A 25,791-nucleotide genomic window follows, 5' to 3' on the forward strand; every position below is an offset into this window, starting at 1 on the left:
GACGGTTCAAGGTGCATTTTTTCGCTTGTGCGATATGTGCTGTCTATTTTGTCTTGTATTCTTTTCCTACGGTGCTCTTTCCTTTTCTCATTTTCTTTTCCTTCCCCTCATGTGACCCCTTGCTCCTAATATCTCCACTCTCTATATCCTACCTACCTGATGGATTCCTTTTTTCTTCCTACTTTTGTTTCTTTCATTCGATGTATGCTCACAATATAATTCAGAGTATTGTCATCAAATGCTAAAGGTTTTATAAATAAAACACAAGGAGATGAAGGACGGAGTGCTGAAACTTTTCAGACACTTACCCCCAGGCAGAGATCTGGGTTGAATCCAACATCATTCTTTAGCTCTCTTCGCCACCCCAGATCAGACCCAGCCATATGCAAATCAGTCTTGACCTGTTCCTCATGTTTGCAAAGGTTTTTCCCATCAAATGGCAGAGAATTTTATCTCACCTTGCTAAAGATCATCCACGTGTAGTTCTATTGCGGTAAATTCATCTTATAGAAAGTGAAGTTGTAAAATTTCAAAAAAGTTGGGTGGATTCAGTCTTCATGTGTCCTTCAATAAATAAGAAGAATGGAGTTGTTATTCTAAGTAACAATCATCTAGATTTTACTGTATCATCTCAAGAATTGGATTATGAAGGCAGATGGATTGTCTTTAATGTTTATGATCCTACATAAGTTGATTATAACTTTTAGCCTGCAGTCCAAAAAAAAGTCTTTAGTATGATTACTCTTATTTTGGGGGAGATTGTAATCAGATTATGGACCCATTCCTCGACGAACAATCTTCAGTGAGATTTGTAGCAAATAAAATGCATAAACAATTCTGTTCCACTATTTCACAAGGAGCTTTACTAGACTCTTGCAGGTTATGTCACTCTACTTCCAGATATTACACACTGTATTCTCCTGCTCATTCAGCTAGATCATATCTTTTTGAGCAAACAACTAGCATAGTGCCTTCCCACTGCCATTACTGGCCCCGACAATTGTGCAAATCGCTGGTGTGGCAGGCAGCACTACCTCCATCACTTGGAGGCATATTAATCATTATGCCATGCAGGGCAGCAAGCCACCTTGCTGCACTGTGCTGCGCAACAGGGAAAGGGCAGGAATACACTGTATTTAACATAATATGCACATTCCTGTCTTTTCCCTTTGCTGGCGCACAATGTGCTGGTTAGTGGCAATGCAGGCAGTTTTGCACCGTGGTCTAAGGGTACCTGCATTGTTAGCAAGATTGTTTTGTGCCGGAAGTAGTGGTCTAATTGAATTTTAAAAAGTACGGGAACTGTGATGCTAAGCACAAGTGGGCAGGGCGAGTGAATGTGGAGGTATGGTCAAAGGTGTGGCCAAAAAACAAAATATCTGTAACTTTTTTCAGTCTTTCACCTTCCGGTCACTACATATAAAATAACCCACAGCTTAAATTAAAATTAAATACAAGTTATGGTATTCAGTGGGAAATGCACTATCGCACATTATTAAACCTCTATTAGTCAATGCACTGCACCGCACTACAGAGCAACATAATTGAATCCTGGTTGATGCAGTGGAGAATTGTGATTTGTGTTTGTTTAATGCTATAAGATCCCAGTCTGTGAAAAAACCATTGTGAACTTGTAAGTCATTATTTTAAACTTGCATATAACACACAGTATAAGATAGGTTCCTACAAAATGCACAAAAAGGTTTAAGATAAATAGTGTTTCCAAAATAAAGATTTTTTGCAGACAGTATTGAGTGTAGTTTTTTTAATGACAATCTTTTTAAAAAACACACTTTACAGCTTAGCTGGTAGCTCCCTTACACTACCCCTCAAAAAGAATACATTTGTCTCATCAGGAAGCAACTTTTTCTTATAACTGTCTTCAAAAGCACACACTTCACAGCTTAGCTAGTACCTCCATTACAATGCCGCTCAAAAAGAAAAAATGTGTGTCATCAGCAAGCTTGAAGGTATTTAATCAATTAAAGCAAATGCCGGCATCCAAGTTCCCTTTACATTTGCAGATTGACCGGTTGAGAACATTTACATTTCTTTTAGGCAGACGGCACCCTGGCAAGAATGCTTGTTTAGCTGTCTGCTTCTACCTCGGTTTTTCACAGCACAGGAGACTCTGCATTACACTTCAGTTGAAGCATTTCACCTGTTGGAATTAACCATCCAGAGACAGTTGTCTTTTCATAAAAAGTAGGGGAACTGTTTTTCAAAATTAAAAAAGTATGGGCATGTCGTGCCCCTTTGATTCTCCCACTTCGACCACTGACAAGAAGGGACACCTTACTCCACAAAAACAATCTCCTGAGGCATTTTTCTCTTTCTATGTGTGCTTCAGAATGCAGCACACATAGAAGGAGGGAAACACAAGGAGAAATCAACATATTTTTCCTAATTACGCCTCCCCTGGGACTGCACAGCATTTTTACGCATTATTAGTGCTACCACTTGTAGTAAATCTGAGAATGCACCAAAATCCATGGGTGGTGTATGTGAACACCCACGGACCACCCATGGAATGCCTCCCTGGGGCAGAGTAACCCAACGCAGGGATTTGCACTGTGTTTCGTTACTCTGGATTTATCAAGCCTTTGAGGTCAGTGCCGCCCTACACAGGTAAGTGCCCAGTGCGGCTGCACCAGACAAACTGCCTTAATGCCGACCCTGGCTGTAATGTATCTGTGTCAGGAGTGTGTTTTTGTCGTAACTGGGTAGTGGCAAGGGAGGAGTTTGTCCAATTTTGAAACATTTGAAAAATACGGCAATGGTCAAAGAAAAGTGAAATATAAGTATTTTATTGTATAAAAATCAGGCAAATGGCCGTACAAATGTGTATAATTTGCATTTTGAAAGAATGACTTCAGGACAGCAAGTGATTTTGACTCGAAACCGATTTCACAAAACGAGGTTGGGCTATTAGAAACATCGTATTAACAATAAATACCCATTTCCATTTAGATTGGGCGTATAATAGATTTCTTGTGGATTCTCCGATGCGGAATGTTTCTAGGAGAAAACGATGGAGAATAAAGCGTTTTTCACATTTTTTTAAGTGCAATTCAAAGTTCACTTGTATCTGACTTAGAATGAATTTCTTCTCATAATAGTTCATTTTGTTTTTAATGTAATTTCAGTTTTTTTGCGAGTCACCGACAAATTAAAAAATACTTTATCCGTTAGAATCTCTTGAGCAGAAATCTTTCTCTGGTTGCATTAAAAGCGATGCTAGATTATTTATGGGGAGCTGCTGGGGAAACGAAATTGCTAAACTCAGGTCTCTGCAAAGGTGATCCCAGTAATGTCCTTGAAAGGCATCAAAAGCTCTTGAGGAAAGCTGGGCTAATTGTGCTCGTCTCTGAGTATGTGCTTCCGCATATTAATATAAAATAAGATTTATAATGGCCAGAGACAGAACCCTGATTAGATTTAGGCAAAAGGAAAGACATTCACAAGGGGCAAAGAGATCTAATGTTCTTTCAGCTCCAGTGTGGGCGTGTCTGCTGGGACACGTGTTACATTAAATCAAAAAATTAAAGCAGTTTATTGTCAAGGAGTTTTCCAATTTGCTTCAGTCTGAAGTGAAACCTAGTAAAGTGTTGCTTAAAGGAAAACACTAACCAAGTGGTAAAGCAATTACACTCGTATAATTTAAAAAACATCGGGTAATGGAAGACTTGTAAACCACATTAACATATTCGTACAACTTTGTTCTTTAGTTGCACGCGACTGAAAGTAATTTAAATGATGTGCTTGTCTGACAGTAACTTAAAGAGGTGTGTGATGTTCTTCAGAGTTATGACAAGCCCACAAACTATCTGAGTAGTTTATAATTAGCAATGTACTGATCATGCCAGTCACATCATACCAGAAAATTGCTTTTTTTGCAAATGAAATTTAAAACAAAAATCAAAAAGATAAAAATGGTAACAATGACATTATGGGCTTTTTAAAGTAATTGACCTAGCTGGGTAAATCACGCTGTGATTACACATTTGTAACGTGCTTCATGTTATTTACTAATTCTAAGATTTATTGATATTGCTGTTTTCTGATACACACCATGGAATTGTCAAGCTATTGCTGTGTCAGTAGGAATTATTCCAAGGTGGGGAGAGGGAGGGGCGACACTTAGCTCCGCGCTGGGGTTACTTAAGTTTTAGTTTACTGATGACTTCCGGAGATGCCACGCTTGAAATAAAAGGTATAAGAGCATATGCTTGCTTCTGCATATATCTGGTTCAAGAGAGGCATGTGGCTTCTGCACAGCAAAGAATGAACACTGGTAATAAGGATGGACAGGGCTTTAAGTGGGCCGGGTCCTGCCAGTGCTCAGCAAAGGCTATTCTAAAAAGTAGGTGCTCAGACGGGTCCCTATTGGGCTCTCCGATTTTGCCCTCACCATCAGAGTGAAAAACAAATCTTACCTCTGCAGCAGTACCACCCTTCACAGCCTTTGAAGTAACGGCAAAGAGACTATAGTATAGTATAGTATAGTACTTCCACAGTCTCATCATTTCCGACCTGAAGCATTTTTAGGATTATATAAAAGGAAGACATAGTTGTTGCATATATATCTTATGCAATTAATATCCATTGACAAAGCCAATAGTTCTGGCTTGTTGTAGCTGTAATGCTACTTATTGTACTATATGGCTGAATGCTATTACAGAAGCATCAAAATACCAGTGGGGTGGCACATTATGCTCAGCAAAGATTTTTAGCGTAGGTGTTTTTAAGCCACTCCCTTAATTATATCGACCACGTTCCTTTGAGAGACCCCCCCAGTTTTTTCATCTCCCTTAAAGCCCTGCAGGTGAGACCCCTCCCTGAGGACTGTAGATCTCAACCTCGAGTACTAAACACAGAGACACACACATGCACCATGTCTGCGAAAGTCCTGTAGTAAACAGTCTACCCTCTCACATTCTGCCCCAGTGAGCACCCAGCAAATACAGGCTTACACCAACTTCTTTGACTTTACTTATGAAATATGGCTGATTCCACCATGTGCCCAGGAAACATACAACCCACACACCACTACTACTTCTGAAACAAGTTTACATGTTGTCAGCACCTTTCCCATTCCTCCTTGAAGGCAACATTGTGTGGTGTATTCTGAAAATGTCTTTGCTGCTGCTAGGATCAGTAATTGCTTTATGAACCCCAATGTACCCCAATATAGGCCTAGGTAGTTACACAACCTTTTACCAATATTCACCCTATCATTGTCCTACATAACGGGTTTGGTGCTGACCTTTTACCTAGTTAGGTCCTGCATAAATGTTGTGTGGTTTTCTCCTTAAACTAGCCTCAATTATTATGCATGAGGATTCTCGGTATCATAGGATTACCATCTTCTGCATTTTAACTCTGTTTAATGGTCATCACTATTGTCATGCTTAGCCGACACGCCCACAGTAACATCTAAGTAGAGCCCCTGAGGGTACCTTTGGGGTATATAAGCACCACATCGCGTCGCAGAGACGGACTGGAGAGCAGAACACAGATTTAAGATCTTCTCTGCTTTTTCTTCTCTGAACATGTGGATGTTATAAGTGTGGTGCCTTACGCAATTTATTTGATATGTGATTTATGTTTAATTCAATAAAAATATATATTTATAAAATAAGCACCACATCTTCGCTGGGCAAACCAGAGGAGAAAGACTTCTATGCTGACACGCTGATGCAGGACGTTGAGGTCCCTGCATGTAGACACTCCAGCAAGCAGTGGTCTGACATCCCTTGTGGGGTATCCAACTCGAGACCAAGACTGGGTCCTACGCTCTCTTACATCAGGTAATGGGGTTGGCTCTTTCCTAGGGGGATTCTTGGCTATACATCTACATACATGCTAGGTACACTTAGGTACATCTAGTTAGGGTTCGCATCATAGGAGTACACATTATAACTGTCATGTATCTAAATGCCTGCATATATCCATTGTTTTAACACTATGGTAGAATTCTACCTTTTACTTACTCTGTTGGTGCTTATGAACGTATATATCTGTTTCTATGTAATGGTTGTTGCAGCACATGTATTTTACACCAGAATGATGCTGGTTCAATAAATGCCTATATTGTTGAAGGCAACATGCTTGTTTCCGGTCCAGGGAGTACCTGGCCTGGCAGTTTGGTCTGGACTGTTCCCATGGGGCACAGGGTCAAGACTGATTTGCATATGGCTGGGTCAAAACTGGGGTGGCATGGTGAGCAAAAGAATGATAGACTTAACCTAGATCTCTTGACCGGGGGTGAATGTATGATTTATTCAGCATTCCGTCCATCATTTGTTTGCATACCACTTTTCACCCTTTGTAGGATGGTATGCCCAGATGTCGGTCCCTTGCTCACAGTGCCACTGGATTCAAGCTAGCCTAGCTGAAGAAGGGTGACATACCTTGAAACCGGTCCAAGGATGCTTGTTTCCAGTCCAGGGAGGACCTGGCTTGGCAGTTCGGTCTGGACTGTTCCCTTGAGGCACAGGGTCAAGACTCATTTGCATTTGGCTAGATCAAAACTGGGGTGGAATGGTGAGCAAAAGAACGTTGGATTTAACCCAGATCTCTTGACTAGGGGTGAATGTATTATTCATTCAGCATTCCATCCATCATTTGTTTGCGTAGCACAGTGCAGAATGCAGCACACTTAGAAAGAGGAAACATTGAGAAGAAATAAAGATATTTCTTCTCATTGCACATCCCCTGGGGAGGAATAGCATTTTGACGCATTCCCAGCTTTACCTGTCTTTGTACATCTGGGAATGCACCAAAATCCATAGGCGGATGAGTGGGGACACCCATGGTCCACCCATGGAAAGTTTTCCTAGGGAAGAGTAATGCAAAGTAGCGACTTGCGCTGCCTTAGGCTACTCCAGATTTACCAAGCCACTCAGGGCCACGCAAGTTGGCCTTGCATGGTTTGGTAAATCTCATTCTAGGTTTTGTGTAACCCTATGTCGCCTTGCATTGCACAAGCGCAACACAAAACTTTTATAAGTTTGGCCCTGGATTTTCAGGCATATGTTTATGCTATAGGGGACATGACAGTGATGACTGGCATATGTAAAGTGCACTAAAAGTTACAAAATATCATGAGCAAAATATACATAAGAACGCAAAATGACTAATATTATGGAACAAAAATACAGGAATATAATCTGCTATTTGGAATAAAATAAGGACATTTCTCAGTTTTTTTTCAATCAAATCATGTATTCATAAATGCCTTTGTGAAATGGTCTCCATATATTTGTGACAGTGGAGAGTGATCGGAATAACTAACATAAAGCTTTCTCATTGTTTTTTGCTGATGTATATAAACAGTTGTATGACAGAATATTGAGGACAAAAAATACTTGGGGTCAAAATATCGGTGCCGAAATATCTAGGACAAAAATATTGAGAAGTAAAGTGTATATATGGAAGTATAGATTTTCAATTATTTTTCTATACTTCACATCTATGTACCTTTATGTACATTTGGTTAAGTAGACAAGCTATGAGCTAAATAAAGAAGTCAGTAAAGGATTACTCAGTGCTGCGTAATCATTGTTTCGGCCTTGTACTATTTCCTAAACGAAGGTGAATATTAATTGGTTGAATCTGTGCGCTCGCCCTATTCTGTGGTCAAGGAGACGCCGCTCTCTGAAACATCTTGGGAAAAGTTTGTTCGTGTTGAATATTCCTGAATAAAAAGCGTATTTCTACTACATGGCAGAGGAGACTTGTTGATTATTTGGGAACACGACAGAGCATCGAATTGTGTTTGGATATATATATATATATATATATATATATATATATATATATATATATATATATTCATCGAAAAAACCATAGGTTTTACACCAGTTATAGTTACCAGGAAATTTTACTCGCATAAAACCATTGAAATTCCCACGTTATAGTTAGTTGGACTCACTATAACTTGCGCGTGCAATGCACTGCTGATGACGTCACATATTACATCACTCATGACGTGGTCAGTGACATCACTCATGACATCACTGATGACACCATCCAGTGAATGTGTGTCTTTCTGAAAAATAAATATTAGTGAGTAATGTTTAAATTTTTAAACATATGTATTAATGTTTCACTTTGTGTATAAGTGGCTGCATGGGTTGGTGAGTAGCTACATGTGTAGGTATATGGGTTATTAGATGTTTTTTTTAATATCAATATGAGTGTCTATATGTTTGGTGGGGGTGTTACTTAGCACATAGATGCATGAATGACTGACTCTCTGTTTGTATGTGTTTTGAATACAGCATATGTGCAGGACTGTATGGGTGGATGAGTGTGTATATATGTATGTTAGTGAGTGAATCACTGTCTCACTAGTGTCTTTTTCTGTAACTACATATGTTTTAATCTAGTATATGTGAATATTGATGTATATAAGTGAGTATATGTGAGAGTGAAGGATTGTAAGAGTTCCTGTTTAAATAAGTATGTGTTTCTATAAGTGATTGTTTAAGAGAATAAGTATGTGTAATTTTCCTTAGAAGTAAAGTGGTAGTGTGTGTATAGCTGTATATGCAAATAAATGGATGTTTAATAGTTTATTTGCATGTGTGAGTATGTGTGAGAGTATCTTTTGGATGACTGTCGGTGTGTAACAGGATATATAGGTGTATCACTATATATGATGAGTGAGTATATGTATGAGTGACTACACAGAACTGTTGGTGAAAGAGTGGATGTGTATATAGATGGTGGATTTAGTGAATTGGTTGTTGTAACTGGTATGGGTATCTCCATTTTTTTGAAAATGTTAGTTTCTATTTTTGAATATGTGTTTCAAGGGTTGCATTACAGTGAAAAGAGGTCTGTCACTCTGTCGCAAGGATGGTGTCATCAGTGATGTCATGAGTGATGTCACTGACCACGTCATGAGTGATGTAATATGTGACGTCATCAGCAGTGCATTGCACGCGCAAGTTATAGTGAGTCCAACTAACTATAACGTGGGAATTTCAATGGTTTTATGCAAATAAAATTTCCTGGTAACTATAACTGGTGTAAAACCTATGGTTTTTTCGATGAATTTCATAGGTTTTTTAAATGCTACTTCCTAACTATAACGTATGTAAAACCTATGGTTTTTTCAGTGAATTTCATAGGTTTTTTAAATGCTACTTCCTAACTATAACGTGTGTAAAACCTATGGTTTTTTCAGTGAATTTCATTGGTTTTTAAAATGCTAATTCAGAAATATCTCGTGTATGCAACCTATACTTTTGTCAATAAAGTTCTGGCAATATTTTTTTCGGAAACAAGCCGTTTTCTTAACTGTTCAAGTTGCATAGAGACTCCTTGTAAAGCGATACAGAATTAGAAAGTCTGTACCTTGCCTTTTTTTGAACGCATTAAAATTTGTCTGTAAATAAAAATAGCCTTTCTAAACTTTCGTGCGCGACCCGGTGTGCGCACTCTCAGCAACAGTTCTCAATAAAATGGATATCGCATTTCCAGGCTTTCGTGCACGACCGAGTGCGCGCACCCGCCTATATATTTCGTGAAAACTTTGCAATTTGAACTTATTGAATTTCTTCATAGACCCATCAAAGAACTTATAGTACGTCAAAGAGACTAAACCTAGGCTTCTTTTTTATTATTATGAAAATTTTCATTAAATGGAGCCGAATGTCTTTTTAAACTTTCGTGCGTGACCGAATGTACACACCTTCGTATTTTTAAAAAAAATATAAAAGGTTTTATAGTTTAACAATTGTATGCTTGAATCGAGCTCAGAAGATATATAAAATCCGGATGTGTTTGGGTTTACTCCTTTTCACGTTTTGAAACTTCACTGAATTAGACCGCTACTTCCAAATGACGTACGTGACCAGATACTGTCACCGCGTACACGTCCTGAGACGCGCATATGAAGTCATGTAACTTGAAAACAACACTTCCAATTGGTTCTTAGTAGTTTCTATTCTGCAATTTACACGGAGCACTCCACCCACTTCCCTCACTATCTTTTGTACTCTCAAAAGAGAACAACGTTCAACATCTTTCGGAGGAATTTGCTGAAATGGCTGCCGTTCCGCATTCATCTTCCGAATCTGAAGGAAATGAGCGACTACCTTTAAAAAGAAAAAAGGAATCTTTTATTGGGCAATTTTTCACTTATCCCGAAGAACAAAAGAAAGTGAATGCGCCAAAAGTTACCTGCACAATATGCAAATCGGTTCTCTCAAGAGGAAATCCAACAAAAAAATATTCCTTTTCCATACATACCATGGTGCGGCATGTCAAACAAGTGCACCCTGTGGAATTTGCACAGGCATCGACAAGAGCCCTGGCCACGCAATTACCATCAGAGGTGGCCAGCACATCTTCTGGTGGACGACCTGTATCTCCATCGAGTGCTGTGATGGACTTGAGACCATATCTTGCAAAGGTGCACATGAAATGCAACGAGTGTGGAGAAATTCTTCTGTACGGAGAGCAGAGCCTCATTCTTATTAAACTAAAAATTGAGAGTCATAAATGCCCCGAGAAAAGATACATTTCTTCATTTCATTTTGATCCTGTGTCACACTTGAAAATGTTGTTGCAAGTTTAAAAAATCAAAAACAACATAACACTTGTTTTAAAAAAAAAAAAGTTCTTTTCAGAACTAACTCATTGTACCAAAAAGAGCTCCAGGAGCATATTATAAAGGGGGTTTATCTCCGCTTTTTTGGCTTTCGTTCGTGTGCGACCGTGTGCGCGCACCCGCCTATATATTTCGTGAAAACTTTGCAATTGCAACTTATTAAATTTCTTCATAGACCCATCAAAGAACTTATACTACGTCAAAGAGACTAAACCTAGGCTTCTTTTTTATTATTATGAAAATTTTCATTAAATGGAGCCGAATGTCTTTTTAAACTTTCGTGCGTGACCGAATGTACACACCTTGGTATTTTTAAAAAAAATATAAAAGGTTTTATATTTTAACAATTGTATGCTTGAATCGCGCTCAGAAGATATATTAAATCCGGATGTGTTTGGATTTACTCCTTTTCACGTTTTGAAACTTCGCTGAATTAGACCGCTACTTCCAAATGACGTACGTGACCAGATACTGTCACCGCGTACACGTCCTGAGACGCGCATGTGAAGTCATGTGACTTGTAAACAACACTTCCAATTGGTTCTTAGTAGTTTCTATTCTGCAATTTACACGGAGCACTCCACCCACTTCCCTCACTATCTTTTCTACTCTCAAAAGAGAACAACGTTCAACATCTTTCGGAAGACTTTCTTTTCACGCGATAATGTGAAATACTGAGATTGTTACAGGATTTTCTATCAGATATGTGTTCCCATTGATGTTGAAGCACTAACACCGTGGAAAATCCCACCGATAGCAGTGATATTTTTAACGCCGAGCACCGGCGATTTTTATCGCTTAGAAGCCTTCCTATTATGAAGGTTTATCTCCTAAGTCTCTGATTCTCAAACTGTGCAACGCGGCTCCCCTGTGTGCCGTAATGAGGTGCTAGGGGCGCCGCGCACACTCTAGTGTGACTAACCATCCATAAATTCCACGGACATCTCTACCCTGTTATCTGCAATTGTGAGCAACAAAAGGAGCTGCGCTACGCCCCTGTGAGAGGCCTCACTCCCACTGCTGCAACGGCTTGGCAGTCCTCCAGATGCACAGGAACAGCCCCTCCGATCCATTGAAGTTCTGTGTCGGTCTCAATACCACTTACAAAATGAAAATAAGCACTGAAGAATATTCAAGTATGTAGTACTCCTCCTGCTACAGCATACAGAATGCATTCTATTACCTATAAAAAAGTGAAACACCCACGCTACAATCATATAGAACACTTCCTCTAAAGAAGCCTGTGAATAACTTTAAAACATCAGGTTAACCTTTTTTTACTCTCTCATCATTGTTAAAGATAAATATTTACAATACTATATTAAACAATGCCATGGTTGTTGCTTTTTAATTTTAAAAATCTTGCAATCTTTCACAAACCCAATACTCATGGCTTCTTTTTCGTGACAAAAATCTTGCAATATTGTTCGAAATTGGTTCTCTTTGGGTGATTCTCTATTCACAAATAAGCACAGAGTCGCAATACTCTGTTTAGTTTTTGCAGATAGTGAAGGATAGGTAGTGCAGACTTTTGTCCCCTTTGTAACCCGTCATGCCAATCTCTGCCCCGTTTGTTGGTAGTTGGTTCAACCCGGACCGTTTATTAGAGGTAGATCGTCCGACTCCACCGGAGGACACCCCTAATAAAAAGGACATATATATAAAATGCGGACTAGCCGCTGTATCGTGCTAGCAAACTTTAACTTAAAAATCGTTAGAAAAAACAAAAGGAATCGAGCAAAATCAGTAGGCCACTGATGGGATCTCTTTTTGACCTCGCTAAAATAGAAACATTAGGAACAACCCCTCATGAGAAATATGAAACTAGTGAGAGGAACCGAGCTCGACGCCATGATGGCTGCAAGACAGCTCGGCTCCGCCGCCCACCCACCCCCCAAAATAACAACAAACCCTATGCAAATATTATAAATATATACAACACACCAGCAAAGTAACAGGGTAAAACGTTTTATTAAATAACTACATGGCAGCCTGCTGCAACATCGATCCAAATGCATGACGCTGTTCCTGTCAAGGTAGCATAGCTGGCGGCCTAGGGGTGGAGGACCGTTGTGCAAATACCCCAGGGACGACACCATGCGCCAAGGCTCGTCGCCAGTACATCCAGAGGTGATGTCCGACAAGTTGTGTGGGGGGATGCCTTGCTGATGCCGCCACCCCCACAACCTTCTTGTTGCCTGATCCGGCCAGCTCAATCGATCGAGCATGAGACTCATGCACTCTGATCTCCTTGGCCTCAGTCAAGCATCAATAGTAAGATTTTCATAGGTGAGTGTAGGTTCATAGTTTTCCATCCACAGACTAAAAGCCTGGAGTGGGAGTGAAAAAACCATAACTAGGTAAGAAGGAAGGCAGAGGCTGTAGGAAGGACTCTGGATATGCTTGGTCCCTGACATGCTTCGATGTCACTGCCTTGCACAAATGGCATAAGTCCTGGATGTTGGGTGCCATAGTTGAGGGTTTGACCTAAAGACACGCCCTGCGGTGCCCTGGTCCAACCATCACATATACCTGCGCCAGGAGACGGCGTGGGGTGCACTGGAAGGGAGAGGCGGCGCGAACGAGCCTCCCCCACCTCCCCAGGAGGAGGTTTCTCAGCTACACCCCAGCGCTTCACTCGACAAGCTGAGTTGCGCCCGCTCCTGCGGCACAGTGCCTCGCTCGGCCAGCTGAATTACGCCTGCTCTTGCTATTACAGCGTCTCACCCGCCATCCGGCTGAATTGCACCCACTCTTGCGATACAGCGACAGGCGGCTGCCACGGTGCTCAGGAAATGGCGGTCGGCTCCACAGACTTGGGCCTGGCCTGCAAGGATGGCTCTGGGCAACCCTGGAACTCAGACGCTTGACTGCTAGGGCATGGGCCCCATTCCCAAAAGCGTCCCCTCAGCCTTGAAGATTCTACAAGAGTCACCGGGGCCCCCGACTCCCGCAGAGTTCCGGTGGGGAGCGACTGCCATGATTGCTCGCGGAATGGCCACGACGTAGCCACGGGGTGCTCTCATGCTGACGCCAGCTTCAGTCTGAAACATCCAGAAACACTGTAGACTACCATTTCGATCAGTTCCGGTGGAGCCCCAACGACGTATCGCGTTGTTGCGTAATGCGTCATATGACGCGCCGCGTTAGCGCACCCAGAAGTGCTCCGGTGCGCGAGGCGCGAAGCACAGCTTCCCGGAAGCAATCCGGGGCGCGGCGCGGAGCGCGTAACGTAAGCATACCAGGTCATGTGACTTGTTAATAAAACTTTTCATTGGTTCATTTCACTTTTGGGTTCCTAATGATGTAAGGCTAGGTCATGTGACCTAAAAATAACACTTTTCATTGGTTTAGAACTATTTTTTGTCCCAAATGATGAAAACCCCTCCTTGTTTCCTCTTGGCTCCTGCCCCCTCCCCAAGTCTCGCTCGGCCAGCTGAGTTTCGCCCACTCTTGCGGCCTACGACATGGAGAGGCCGGGGCGTTATGGATCAGTATGGGCAAATATACACTTGGGGATTCACAAGCAACAACAAGCCTTTGTATTTGGGGCTCTAAATCAACAACAGTGACAGAGAACAGAAGCGAACTAAGCACTCAGGGGCTACGTTTAAACGTTTGACAAAAAAGGGGACTCAGTTGTTCCTAGGAGAAGAGTAATACGGTTAAGGAGGGAAGAAGATTGATAAGAGGGTAGTGCTCAGTGCAGGGCTACCCTGGGCATCCCATTAGTTGGAATGAATGGCCTCACACACTCTTGCAAGTGTCATGCTTCATCATCGGCCGTTGCTCCTCGTTGGACAGGCGGTGCAATGTCCAACGGGCTCACCTCTAGGAGGGGCTCTTTATCGGAGATCTTTTTTCCAACAGCCTGTGGGTGAAGTGCAAGTGAGGGGCCAGGTAAGAAGTGAATAGTGTAGGTGGGTGTGTTAAAATATAGCAAGGGATACCGGAGAGCAATTTATTCTGGTGGTTCCCATACTATAAATAAAACCAGTGGGTAGCCTATGATCGCCAGAGATTAGGTTCTGTATCACGATCTAGGACTACACAGCGTTCCGTGAGGTCAACATGTTTCTCGCTTCTGCAATTATGCTGCGATTCTTCAGGACCTTATATAATTGTACATCTATCACAAGGAAAGACCTAATAAAGTGTCAACCTATAAACATCATTGTTACTGTTGTACTACCTGGTTTTAACCGCTCTTGCCTAGAGGAGACAAAAGGAAGAGTTACCAAAATACAAGGACAACAGTTTCCCATTCTTGACCGTGAGCACACTGTGGTTGTGTGAAGAGAAGTGACTCTGTGGCTGTGACATTCTGTGAGCAGTGACCATTAAGTATCAACTTCATTCACATATATCACATGTCACCTCTATCAACAATGAAAATAGAGTAAATGAATTAATAAAGGAAACTAAAATTAAATTAAAATAAAATTAAAATAAATTAAAACATTATAGCAGCAGTTTTATTCAAGGTGTCTACTTAGTAAACCCACTGGGATTCCTTAGATACTCACCTACAGGTCAAGGAGTACAGGTGTCAACAGTACCCGGTAGGTGTGACTTCAAGGGAGAGAGCCAATAGGGGTTTAATGGCTATAGGGAAGACAAAGGCACTAATTTCCAAAATTGTCAGGGAACCCCAAATGCCTAAATGTTTCATTAGTGAATTGATTTCTCTATGTGCATAATATCTCACACTACTGGTATAAGCCCTATAATGTTGGGGCCGTTCTTATACAATCATCCTGCTTTAGCTGATATGCAGGTATGTAGGCAAATGCATATTATCATTGCTGTAAAAATGCCTCGGTAGAGTTATTGCCATATTCTTATTAGGGTCTCAGCAATATAGGTAACCACGTCCAAAGTACAGCGTAGGCACATTAGGTTCTGCTTGCCCGAGCCGCTGTCTGCGTGTAAATATTGCGGTATTGCCCAGTCTTTCATTTCGCTCGGTTCAATCGAGAACTCAGAGGTCAGAAGCACTCGTGTGCAGTCGGCTGAGCTGCGCCCACCCTGACTGCAGAAGCGCCCGGCGCGCCCCCAAGTGTCATGGTGTCCGGATCAGTACACCAAACTCGCTGCGCTCCCAGGGGTCGCTTTAGATAAACGCGCCGCTTACTTACTTCTCAGAGCCTCGGTCAGTGCTCTTACGCCTATCCATCGCTACCGGGATCCGGATAGTACCGGGTCCCCGGTACACTGATGTTTTTGTTGCTGGTTTGGGGCGTCACCACAGTGACTGGTATGTCACGTGTTAGGTGGTGTAAACGTGGTCGCCATCTTGGAAAGGGGAATCCAAGTGCGCCCACACTTAGAAACGCGGGATGGCATTGAAGTAGGGTGTTGGATTCATAACACTCTTAGCGGTGATGGTCAGTAAGTGTGAATATTAACAACAGAGTCGGTCAGCACTCTTGTATGCAAGATTTAGCAAGGCACATCACGTATCTGATGTAAAATGACGCTAATATGGGCGCCATCTTGGAAGGGTGAAAAACGGACCCCTTCAGATTATTAGCCCATTAGAGCTCCATGTGTGCTATGCAATGATTAGGTTTAGACATTGGAAAAAACTGAAAGGACATGAGACGTATGAGTCCAGCTAGACGCTGGTACAACCACTTTGGACATGGGATAAATACAGAAGCTTAGTATGTATCGTTTCTGGGACACAGTCCATCAATGTATTCATGTATTCATAGACTGCTCCACGGGATATCTTCGTTAAGTCCCAGCTTATCTGAGGATAACCTATGTATCCAATGCTGCTCTTTATGGAAAAGGTCCTGTTTAGATCTGCTGTTGGGTGTTTCAAGGATGACCCACCAAATAGAGTCAGCAGTGTGGTTGTGTTCCAGAAAGTGACGGCACATCTTCGTGTTAGTCTTTTTACATCGTATATTGCTGCGATGTTCCGATATACGAATCTTGATCGATCTGGTGGTCATGCCCACATATTGTAATTCACAAGGGCACCTAATGAGGTAGATACAATTGGAGAAGTTACAATTGGTATGATTGCGAATTTCCCAAGTGAATGTCTCTGTCAAGTTGATAGACTTGGTAACATTAGTAAAGGGGCAGACGCTGCAGGAACCACACGGGTAATGTCCCTTAACTGGAGGGAGTTGCCAGAGTGTGTTCTGTCTGCGGACTATACTTTGTTTTGGTCTGGTGTGAACCAAGACATCTTTTATGTTACTGGACCTTTTAAAGGCAAACCTGGGGACACAAACCACAGGGGTGGAAACGAGGAGCAGGACAGGGAGGAAGTAAGTCTTGTGGTGAACCTTTCATCACGCCAACTCACAATACCAGAAGAAAAAGTCCTCCAGAAAGGATTGGGATTTGTGCCCACCCCTAAAATAGACAATTTTGAACTGACTTGTGAGATTCAGAAATTCTTCAGGAAAGTCAGATTGAGAGCTTTCTTTGATGGCAAAGCCGTCGAGACACGCACTGACTCGGGTCTTCACAATCCATCAACTTTTACACCACATAGTGGGATGATACCCAACGAAGTCCTAACATATGAGCAGGCTGTACTCAAGGACATCGGGGCCCTGAGACCATGCAAGAAATACCAGAATCTGTCCAATATGGAGAAACAAATACTCAACTCTTTGGGCAATGACGAAACCATCACGATCAAACAGGCTGACAAGGGTGGGGCCACAGTCTTAATGGACACTAAAGACTATGAAATAGAATGCCTAAGACAACTAGGGGATAGACGCTACTACACTCCTATCCCGACTGACCCCACCGCACGGCTAAAAACCACCATTACAGGATTGGTGGAATCTGCAGAGTGCCAGGAATGGATTACCAAAAAAGAGGCGGAATTTCTTGTTAAAAAGGATCCAAGAGTACCGTACTTTTACACCCTCCCCAAAATTCATAAGGGCACAACACCGGTACCTGGACGCCCGATTGTGTCAGGGATAGGTTCTATCTTGGAGCCTTTATCACAATTTTGTGACTACTTCCTGCAACCACTGGTGAAGAGAATCCCTTCCTATGTGCAGGACACCAAAGATGTCTTATGCCTCCTTGACAATCTGCAGGAGGACATCCACATTGACTTCCTCATTACCCTTGATGTGGAGGCCCTCTATACTAATATCCCACAGAGGGCCACACTCGGGGTTATAGAGAGGACTCTTAACATGGAAGTATGGACATCAGCAACACCACCTTCCTTCATCATGGAATGTGCTGAACTTGCCCTGACTAAGAACTTCTTCGAATTCAAAGGACAATATTACCAACAGACCCAGGGTACATCTATGGGCAGTACCTTTGCCCCTTCGGTGGCATGCCTGTATATGGCAGATTTTGAGGAACAATACATTAATGGATCAATGAACCCCTACCATTCTAACATCATACTATGGAGGAGGTTCATTGATGACATCCTCATACTCTGGACAGGGACAACACACCAGTACCTGGAGTTTTTCACGTGGTTGAACGCCCTGAATAACTTCTTGACTTTCACAATCACTGTCTCAGACTCCAGGATAGCATTCCTGGACCTCACCATCAGATTGGAAAGGGGCAAGATCAATACCACGATGTATCGGAAGCCCACGGACCGGAACAGTTTGTTACTCTTCACCAGCCACCATCCAAGAGCTTTGAGATTGAATCTTGCCTTTGGGCAATTTCTGCGGGTAAGGCGTAATTGCACCAACCTCACTGACTACAGGAGTGAGTCTAGTATTCTTTCACGAAATTTGAAAGAAAGAGGTTACCCCACCAGGGAGATTTACAAAGCTCGGAAGCGGGCACAGAACAACAATAGAGAGGCACTCCTGGAGGACAACATCAGAACCTCACAAGAGATCATGCCTTTGACTTGTGTTACAACCTTTACACCTAACTCTAATGATATTAAGAGAATTGTCAAGAAACACTGGCAAATTCTCAATACAGGAGAGCTGACTCTGGAGATCCCCAGGTTTGCCTTTAAAAGGTCCAGTAACATAAAAGATGTCTTGGTTCACACCAGACCAAAACAAAGTATAGTCCGCAGACAGAACACACTCTGGCAACTCCCTCCAGTTAAGGGACATTACCCATGTGGTTCCTGCAGCGTCTGCCCCTTTACTAATGTTACCAAGTCTATCAACTTGACAGAGACATTCACTTGGGAAATTCGCAATCATACCAATTGTAACTCCTCCAATTGTATCTACCTCATTAGGTGCCCTTGTGAATTACAATATGTGGGCATGACCACCAGATCGGTCAAGATTCGTATATCGGAACATCGCAGCAATATACGATGTAAAAAGACTAACACGAAGATGTGCCGTCACTTTCTGGAACACAACCACACTGCTGACTCTATTTGGTGGGTCATCCTTGAAACACCCAACAGCAGATCTAAACAGGACCTTTTCCATAAAGAGCAGCGTTGGATACATAGGTTATCCTCAGATAAGCGGGGACTTAACGAAGATATCCCGTGGAGCAGTCTATGAATACATGAATACATTGATGGACTGTGTCCCAGAAACGATACATACTAAGCTTCTGTATTTATCCCATGTCCAAAGTGGTTGTACCAGCGTCTAGCTGGACTCATACGTCTCATGTCCTTTCAGTTTTTTCCAACGTCTAAACCTAATCATTGCATAGCACACATGGAGCTCTAATGGGCTAATAATCTGAAGGGGTCCGTTTTTCACCCTTCCAAGATGGCGCCCATATTAGCGTCATTTTACATCAGATACGTGATGTGCCTTGCTAAATCTTGCATACAAGAGTGCTGACCGACTCTGTTGTTAATATTCACACTTACTGACCATCACCGCTAAGAGTGTTATGAATCCAACACCCTACTTCAATGCCATCCCGCGTTTCTAAGTGTGGGCGCACTTGGATTCCCCTTTCCAAGATGGCGACCACGTTTACACCACCTAACACGTGACATACCAGTCACTGTGGTGACGCCCCAAACCAGCAACAAAAACATCAGTGTACCGGGGACCCGGTACTATCCGGATCCCGTTAGCGATGGATAGGCGTAAGAGCACTGACCGAGGCTCTGAGAAGTAAGTAAGCGGCGCGTTTATCTAAAGCGACCCCTGGGAGCGCAGCGAGTTTGGTGTACTGATCCGGACACCATGACACTTGGGGGCGCGCCGGGCGCTTCTGCAGTCAGGGTGGGCGCAGCTCAGCCGACTGCACACGAGTGCTTCTGACCTCTGAGTTCTCGATTGAACCGAGCGAAATGAAAGACTGGGCAATACCGCAATATTTACACGCAGACAGCGGCTCGGGCAAGCAGAACCTAATGTGCCTACGCTGTACTTTGGACGTGGTTACCTATATTGCTGAGACCCTAATAAGAATATGGCAATAATTCTACCGAGGCATTTTTACAGCAATGATAATATGCATTTGCCTACATACCTGCATATCAGCTAAAGCAGGATGATTGTATAAGAACGGCCCCAACATTATAGGGCTTATACCAGTAGTGTGAGATATTATGCACATAGAGAAATCAATTCACCAATGAAACATTTAGGCATTTGGGGTTCCCTGACAATTTTGGAAATTAGTGCCTTTGTCTTCCCTATAGCCATTAAACCCCTATTGGCTCTCTCCCTTGAAGTCGCACCTACCGGGTACTGTTGACACCTGTACTCCTTGACCTGTAGGTGAGTATCTAAGGAATCCCAGTGGGTTTACTAAGTAGACACCTTGAATAAAACTGCTGCTATAATGTTTTAATTTATTTTAATTTTATTTTAATTTAATTTTAGTTTCCTTTATTAATTCATTTACTCTATTTTCATTGTTGATAGAGGTGACATGTGATATATGTGAATGAAGTTGATACTTAATGGTCACTGCTCACAGAATGTCACAGCCACAGAGTCACTTCTCTTCACACAACCACAGTGTGCTCACGGTCAAGAATGGGAAACTGTTGTCCTTGTATTTTGGTAACTCTTCCTTTTGTCTCCTCTAGGCAAGAGCGGTTAAAACCAGGTAGTACAACAGTAACAATGATGTTTATAGGTTGACACTTTATTAGGTCTTTCCTTGTGATAGATGTACAATTATATAAGGTCCTGAAGAATCGCAGCATAATTGCAGAAGCGAGAAACATGTTGACCTCACGGAACGCTGTGTAGTCCTAGATCGTGATACAGAACCTAATCTCTGGCGATCATAGGCTACCCACTGGTTTTATTAATAGTATGGGAACCACCAGAATAAATTGCTCTCCGGTATCCCTTGCTATATTTTAACACACCCACCTACACTATTCACTTCTTACCTGGCCCCTCACTTGCACTTCACCCACAGGCTGTTGGAAAAAAGATCTCCGATAAAGAGCCCCTCCTAGAGGTGAGCCCGTTGGACATTGCACCGCCTGTCCAACGAGGAGCAACGGCCGATGATGAAGCATGACACTTGCAAGAGTGTGTGAGGCCATTCATTCCAACTAATGGGATGCCCAGGGTAGCCCTCCACTGAGCACTACCCTCTTATCAATCTTCTTCCCTCCTTGACCGTATTACTCTTCTCCTAGGAACAACTGAGTCCCCTTTTTTGTCAATCATTGCTACTTGGGGCTCCGACTCAGGTTGGACCTTCCATTCTACTTTCCTGGAATGGTAAATTGAGCCTTAGGATCAACACTTGATCCAATCCTTTTACCCCTTCTTTGTTACATATCTTGCACGGCTAACCACCGTGGGGTATATATATTGTTTGGTGGGTAAGTGTTCTTCTATCCCCCTCCTCTTTCTGAGTCCCTGACCAATGTATCACGGACCGGGCTGATATACCTTTGAGTATTATCCCCTTTTGACCTTTTTCTTTCATTTTCACCAGAGAACCCCGTACCATCCCAAGATGGACGGACAAGGACTCAGTTTTGGTGATGATGATGCAGCAGCTATTCATAGGCTTCCATCTATGCTAGGCATGGACCTAGAAATTGCAACAGGGAGCAACTCCACAGACTGGAAAGCACTCTCTGACATGAAAAGAGAGTGGGTCAGAATCACCCTACATGGAGCATTAATGGCAGAATACTTCAAGGCTAAAATAGCACCTAACGGCCTCATTGTCAAGAACTTCCCCAGAATCTTCTGGGAGGACGGCCAATTTAAAATAGAATGGTCTCTCATTTCTTGGAAATGTACACATGATTTACTGATTCTTCTGGTAAACACAGCCAAACGGTTGGCTGATGAGCTCCTGACTAAAATCCAGGCAGCAGAAAGCGCCCTAAAAAACTCTGGACAGAACACCGGTTTCAAGACCAAGTTGACAGAGCTCAACAAAGAAATCACAGAACATAAAGATTTCTTAATGAAACAAAAAGTGGCAAAATTACAAAAGGATATTGAACGATTCTCCAAAGAGAAAGTTTATCCTTATCTCAAGGATGACTTTGTCCCCACAGGGACAGGGTATCTCTCCGACTCAAGTGCCTCCTCTTCAAAGCGAGGCTCCAACAACGACGACAACTCCAGTGGAGATGAGTGGCAACCCAGACCCCGGAGAGGCAATAGAGGAGGGAGAAGGGGACAACCCTTTTATCAACCGCCCCCCTACCAAGGTCCTCCAATGTGGCATTTTCCACAGTTTCAACATCCCATGACCCCCTTTGGACCTTCGTACCCCCCTCAGTTTGCCCCGCAAAATATGAACCAACAGCCTTTTTTAGACAGAGGTTGGGGCAGAGGGCGCGGGCGCAGGCGAGGAAACGCTCAGGACAAAAGGGTCCAGTGGGAGGACACACAAACCACAGGGGTGGAAACGAGGAGCAGGACAGGGAGGAAGTAAGTCTTGTGGTGAACCTTTCATCACGCCAACTCACAATACCAGAAGAAAAAGTCCTCCAGAAAGGATTGGGATTTGTGCCCACCCCTAAAATAGACAATTTTGAACTGACTTGTGAGATTCAGAAATTCTTCAGGAAAGTCAGATTGAGAGCTTTCTTTGATGGCAAAGCCGTCGAGACACGCACTGACTCGGGTCTTCACAATCCATCAACTTTTACACCACATAGTGGGATGATACCCAACGAAGTCCTAACATATGAGCAGGCTGTGCTCAAGGACATCGGGGCCCTGAGACCATGCAAGAAATACCAGAATCTGTCCAATATGGAGAAACAAATACTCAACTCTTTGGGCAATGACGAAACCATCACGATCAAACAGGCTGACAAGGGTGGGGCCACAGTCTTAATGGACACTAAAGACTATGAAATAGAATGCCTAAGACAACTAGGGGATAGACGCTACTACACTCCTATCCCGACTGACCCCACCGCACGGCTAAAAACCACCATTACAGGATTGGTGGAATCTGCAGAGTGCCAGGAATGGATTACCAAAAAAGAGGCGGAATTTCTTGTTAAAAAGGATCCAAGAGTACCGTACTTTTACACCCTCCCCAAAATTCATAAGGGCAAAACACCGGTACCTGGACGCCCGATTGTGTCAGGGATAGGTTCTATCTTGGAGCCTTTATCACAATTTTGTGACTACTTCCTGCAACCACTGGTGAAGAGAATCCCTTCCTATGTGCAGGACACCAAAGATGTCTTATGCCTCCTTGACAATCTGCAGGAGGACATCCACATTGACTTCCTCATTACCCTTGATGTGGAGGCCCTCTATACTAATATCCTACAGAGGGCCACACTCGGGGTTATAGAGAGGACTCTTAACATGGAAGTATGGACATCAGCAACACCACCTTCCTTCATCATGGAATGTGCTGAACTTGCCCTGACTAAGAACTTCTTCGAATTCAAAGGACAATATTACCAACAGACCCAGGGTACATCTATGGGCAGTACCTTTGCCCCTTCGGTGGCATGCCTGTATATGGCAGATTTTGAGGAACAATACATTAATGGACCAATGAACCCCTACCATTCTAACATCATACTATGGAGGAGGTTCATTGATGACATCCTCATACTCTGGACAGGGACAACACACCAGTACCTGGAGTTTTTCACGTGGTTGAACGCCCTGAATAACTTCTTGACTTTCACAATCACTGCCTCAGACTCCAGGATAGCATTCCTGGACCTCACCATCAGATTGGAAAGGGGCAAGATCAATACCACGATGTATCGGAAGCCCACGGACCGGAACAGTTTGTTACTCTTCACCAGCCACCATCCAAGAGCTTTGAGATTGAATCTTCCCTTTGGGCAATTTCTGCGGGTAAGGCGTAATTGCACCAACCTCACTGACTACAGGAGTGAGTCTAGTATTCTTTCACGAAATTTGAAAGAAAGAGGTTACCCCACCAGGGAGATTTACAAAGCTCGGAAGCGGGCACAGAACAACAATAGAGAGGCACTCCTGGAGGACAACATCAGAACCTCACAAGAGATCATGCCTTTGACTTGTGTTACAACCTTTACACCTATCTCTAATGATATTAAGAGAATTGTCAAGAAACACTGGCAAATTCTCAATACAGGAGAGCTGACTCTGGAGATCCCCAGGTTTGCCTTTAAAAGGTCCAGTAACATAAAAGATGTCTTGGTTCACACCAGACCAAAACAAAGTATAGTCCGCAGACAGAACACACTCTGGCAACTCCCTCCAGTTAAGGGACATTACCCGTGTGGTTCCTGCAGCGTCTGCCCCTTTACTAATGTTACCAAGTCTATCAACTTGACAGAGACATTCACTTGGGAAATTCGCAATCATACCAATTGTAACTCCTCCAATTGTATCTACCTCATTAGGTGCCCTTGTGAATTACAATATGTTGGCATGACCACCAGATCGGTCAAGATTCGTATATCGGAACATCGCAGCAATATACGATGTAAAAAGACTAACACGAAGATGTGCCGTCACTTTCTGGAACACAACCACACTGCTGACTCTATTTGGTGGGTCATCCTTGAAACACCCAACAGCAGATCTAAACAGGACCTTTTCCATAAAGAGCAGCGTTGGATACATAGGTTATCCTCAGATAAGCGGGGACTTAACGAAGATATCCCGTGGAGCAGTCTATGAATACATGAATACATTGATGGACTGTGTCCCAGAAACGATACATACTAAGCTTCTGTATTTATCCCATGTCCAAAGTGGTTGTACCAGCGTCTAGCTGGACTCATACGTCTCATGTCCTTTCAGTTTTTTCCAACGTCTAAACCTAATCATTGCATAGCACACATGGAGCTCTAATGGGCTAATAATCTGAAGGGGTCCGTTTTTCACCCTTCCAAGATGGCGCCCATATTAGCGTCATTTTACATCAGATACGTGATGTGCCTTGCTAAATCTTGCATACAAGAGTGCTGACCGACTCTGTTGTTAATATTCACACTTACTGACCATCACCGCTAAGAGTGTTATGAATCCAACACCCTACTTCAATGCCATCCCGCGTTTCTAAGTGTGGGCGCACTTGGATTCCCCTTTCCAAGATGGCGACCACGTTTACACCACCTAACACGTGACATACCAGTCACTGTGGTGACGCCCCAAACCAGCAACAAAAACATCAGTGTACCGGGGTCCCGGTACTATCCGGATCCCGGTAGCGATGGATAGGCGTAAGAACACTGACCGAGGCTCTGAGAAGTAAGTAAGCGGCGCGTTTATCTAAAGCGACCCCTGGGAGCGCAGCGAGTTTGGTGTACTGATCCGGACACCATGACACTTGGGGGCGCGCCGGGCGCTTCTGCAGTCAGGGTGGGCGCAGCTCAGCCGACTGCACACGAGTGCTTCTGACCTCTGAGTTCTCGATTGAACCGAGCGAAATGAAAGACTGGGCAATACCGCAATATTTACACGCAGACAGCGGCTCGGGCAAGCAGAACCTAATGTGCCTACGCTGTACTTTGGACGTGGTTACCTATATTGCTGAGACCCTAATAAGAATATGGCAATAATTCTACCGAGGCATTTTTACAGCAATGATAATATGCATTTGCCTACATACCTGCATATCAGCTAAAGCAGGATGATTGTATAAGAACGGCCCCAACATTATAGGGCTTATACCAGTAGTGTGAGATATTATGCACATAGAGAAATCAATTCACCAATGAAACATTTAGGCATTTGGGGTTCCCTGACAATTTTGGAAATTAGTGCCTTTGTCTTCCCTATAGCCATTAAACCCCT

The sequence above is a fragment of the Lissotriton helveticus genome, chromosome 6, assembly GCF_964261635.1.
Source record: "Lissotriton helveticus chromosome 6, aLisHel1.1, whole genome shotgun sequence".
NCBI lineage: Eukaryota > Metazoa > Chordata > Amphibia > Caudata > Salamandridae > Lissotriton > Lissotriton helveticus.